We start from the raw sequence: 3,983 nt of genomic DNA on the forward strand, positions 1-3,983 counted from the left end.
TTCATCCCATTGATTTTCACAAGCTTAAATGTGCTTAATGCTTTTATGTATTTTTATTGATAAGAAAACAAATGGCATGGAAATACGTATAAACAATTTGAGCTCTTTAATTCCAGAGTCATTTGCTAAAAAACATATTTCAGGTCCTATTCCATAATAGCTACATTACTAGAAGATTGAAGACTTAAGAGCATTAATTCTACCATGTTTTTAATTTGACCCTCTTCATAAGCAGAATACAATCTAAAATATACACCGGATGAAGTTAAATCTTTCCGATATTTTATATTGATGACCTACAGATCTGTAAAAAAAAAAAAATGCCTCATCTCTCCAGTTTAGTTAAAGGCATATTTAGGTCTATCTGTATGAGAACAGAGATTCAACAGGCATGTCATGCCCCATTCAGAAGAAATGTCTGAAAATTTCTATAAAACATAGTTAAAACCTATTAATCTGGAAGAGATTACATAAATTCTGTTAAAGCTTTAGGGATCCATAGTCCAAGCATTGGAGAATGTTTGAGACAATGAATCCTTTCAAGGATGATTATCTTCTCAAAGTCATCCCATCATTATTGCTTATGAAATGCATTAAAGAAGCCCCCAACTTTGTTGTTACTTATTTACTTTATATATATTGAAGCATTATAAATATTATGAAATGTGGAAAATGGTTTTTTACAGAGCTATATATGTTTTAGTTTTATCACACATAGTTTCCTATGCCACTACGTGTAGTTAGTCATGCTGCACTTATGTGGATAGAAGACTGAGTAAGACTGAATTTCAGAAGAAATGAAGAGTGGGTAGAACTAATACTCACATCTAATTAGGAGAATCCAATGCAGTGTCATTTGTTTCAGCCTGCAATTTATTTTTTGATGTGACTTGTAATCATTGAAGAAGAGGGACATTGCAGTGAGGATATTTTCTAACTAAAGCTTGATAAAGGAGCATTGCTTTTCCAATCTATAACTTCACAAAAACTGCTGCAAATGAACTCAGAATAATATGTACCTTCTATTATTTCAATATGACATACCTACTAATTGGCTGATACTCATGACATCATTGATAATGAATCACAATTTATTTGCTATTGCTGTCTTTTTTAAAAACCAAATTATTGCTTAGGAATCAGTGACAATTAAAGAAGAATATGAAAAAATACAGGCCACTTAGAAAAAGGACAGTGTAGTTCTAATAAGACAAAACCTATTTTGGATTAGTATATTCACTGTTAAATTATGTCAGTATGATTCTAGACCTATTTAAAGTTTAATTTCAAATATGTATTTTTAATATTTTTAAAAGCATCACAGAAAACATTTTTTTAACAAATGCCATAATAGAAATGAAATGGAAAAATGTAGAAAATCAGTAACTATTTTTAAAAAAATTTCATCTGTTTCTTGTTTCATACCATTGAAATAAAGATTACTTTATTTTAGGTCCATTCTATTATATGATATATTGACTGGGTATTCACTTTGCAGATAAATAAAGTCATATCATTCATATAACATTACTTTAGCGACCAAAGTGACTTGTATAATAAAATTCTTATAATAGACCCATACAGGAAAAGCAATGTTGTCATCCTTATATTGCAGGTAAAGTAATGCAAGTGGTCAGCAGTACTTGTAGTATGCTATGATGAGGTCATTAAGATATTGGTTAGTCAATTAATCAAATCAATACATGAGCATCATACATTAGAATACAATAAAATGAGACAAGATACAGTGAAGTGAAATAAAAGAGCTATGGTGAGATTAAATAGAATAAAATATAGCAGGTAAGATAAAGATAAATGAATAAGACAAAATAGAAGAAGGGAGGAGGAGGAGGAGAATTTATGAAGTTGATTAACTGTATCAAATAAATAAAACTGATTCAAAAATGCCAATATATACAAAGAAAAAAAAAATCATAATAGAACTTTAGCCCTGCATTTAACCTCAATCTGATCAAGATATTCTGTCCTGTTTGAGATGGCATTTGAAAATGAAAAGTGTAATCTTATTGTTGATATGGAGTTTTGTTTCCTGCAATAAGTAAGATTGTTTCTCCTGGGTGTTTCAATATTTTTTTAAATTTTTTAAAATAAAGGCTAAATTAGCAGCCCTTTCTAGAGACAGAATTTGCAGTCAACAAGAATGTGTTACGTGTCTTCCATGCTGAGGCTCCACCAATCCACAGTCTTTCTTCAACTGATACTTCATGAAATCTCTCCTGTCTTATCATGGAGTCCAGTTGTTTGAATAATGTTCTAGAAAAAGTCTTCTGAGATGTCAAGGCATGTAAATTGATAAATTTTGATTTCGTTTTTATGAAATCAAAATGATGATACATGCATCATTACATCACTGAGCAAATGGTGTGATTATCTAGTAACATTATAATATCCAATTCAAATATATAAAGAGCATCATTGGCATGCTGACATCATCACCTGCACACATTTATTTGATCCCCTCTTGGCTTCTCCCCATAGGTGCCTATGCAGCTGGTAGAACAATAGCCTCTATCAGTAGTAAATGAATATGTGACCAGCTATAGTTTACATCTAGCCGCAGTGCAACTCTCTTTATTTGCTAAATTCTGAATTTGTAGTTGTTACTTAGAAATATGTGCAGCTGAGTTTTAAGGGGTTGTTCGCAAATTTGCATGAAGGTGCTGCTTCTGTTAGTTTTGTAACTGAGAAAATTAAAGTCTTCATGACATAGTAAAAAAAGAAGGGCAGGTTTAGCAATTAGGTAGTAGCATTTATTGCTTTCCTGCCAAAGTCCGGATATTTTCTGCAAATGTTTAATAGACTTCTTGAACGATGACAGAATAATGATAAGAATATATATTACTCCTGTAAAGTGCCCAAGCATGTTTTTTCTATCACCCCTTGCTATGACCACATAAGTAAATAAAGAACAGTAAGAAATAACCAAAAATAATCAGAAGGAACAAGTTGTCATTCATGATGCAACTAAACACATTACAATTGTTAGCAACAAGGACAATGCAAAATTATTTCTTAAATTTTCCATTATAGATATACCTTGAAAAGTTTATAGTTTTATAAACAAGCACAAGTTCTGTGAAGAATAAATGAATTTTTAATATCCTAGCACTGAACTAAACTCAGATATTCTGTTCTACAAAATAGTCAAATGAAGAACTTAGACTTTCTTTGATTTGAGATAAAGTAAATAGAGAATACAATAGACAAGCTCCTATGGATTTCTTCACATATTCAGGATTACAAAAATACCATTTTACCCTAGCCAGAGACAAAAATGAAACTGGAAATGTATTTGTGCCTTTGAGTCTTCTCTGTGAAAGTCTTCACAGGTCCAGAATTCAGGACCTGTGAAGACTTTCAGATTTATGATCTTCTCTGAAGTTGAGGCTAAAAAGGCACAGCAGATAGACTATCAACCAGAAGAACTGGGAAAATCATCTGAGGTGGCTGTCATAGATGATAAACATGGCCATTTGGGGTTGACTCATATCATGAGGGGTCTAAACTTGACAGAGTGTAGCTAGACAGAGCCCTGTAGCTCAAGAATATGAAACCTTAACTCCTTCATTAAGCCATGTCAGCCACTGAGGCTGTACAAAAGCAACAGTCTTTTTTATTGTTGGAAACACTTTCTTATCTACAGACATACTTCAGTTTCTCGTATTACCCTGCAACTTGAGATTCAACTACAACCTGGACTGCACTCTTCAGACTGCTGGTTCTTGATCCATGGACTTCTTTGCTTTGTCCTGTATTTGTGTTTTTCAATGGGTAAGACAGGATTAGAACTCATGGTCTCCCACTTTATATAGCCTGTTATCTTAACCACTTGACCAAACTGGCTCTTTTGATTTATTATTTGATTTATCTCTCAATTGATTTAATACCCTACCATTAGGATAATAATCTATACTATCATTAAACCAATTGTTCTCATTCAGTTTAGTGTAGGACATCTGGGG

This window comes from Pituophis catenifer, unplaced genomic scaffold (genome assembly GCF_029215685.1).
Source record: "Pituophis catenifer annectens isolate HBS135680 unplaced genomic scaffold, rPitCat1.0.hap2 SCAF_8, whole genome shotgun sequence".
NCBI lineage: Eukaryota > Metazoa > Chordata > Lepidosauria > Squamata > Colubridae > Pituophis > Pituophis catenifer.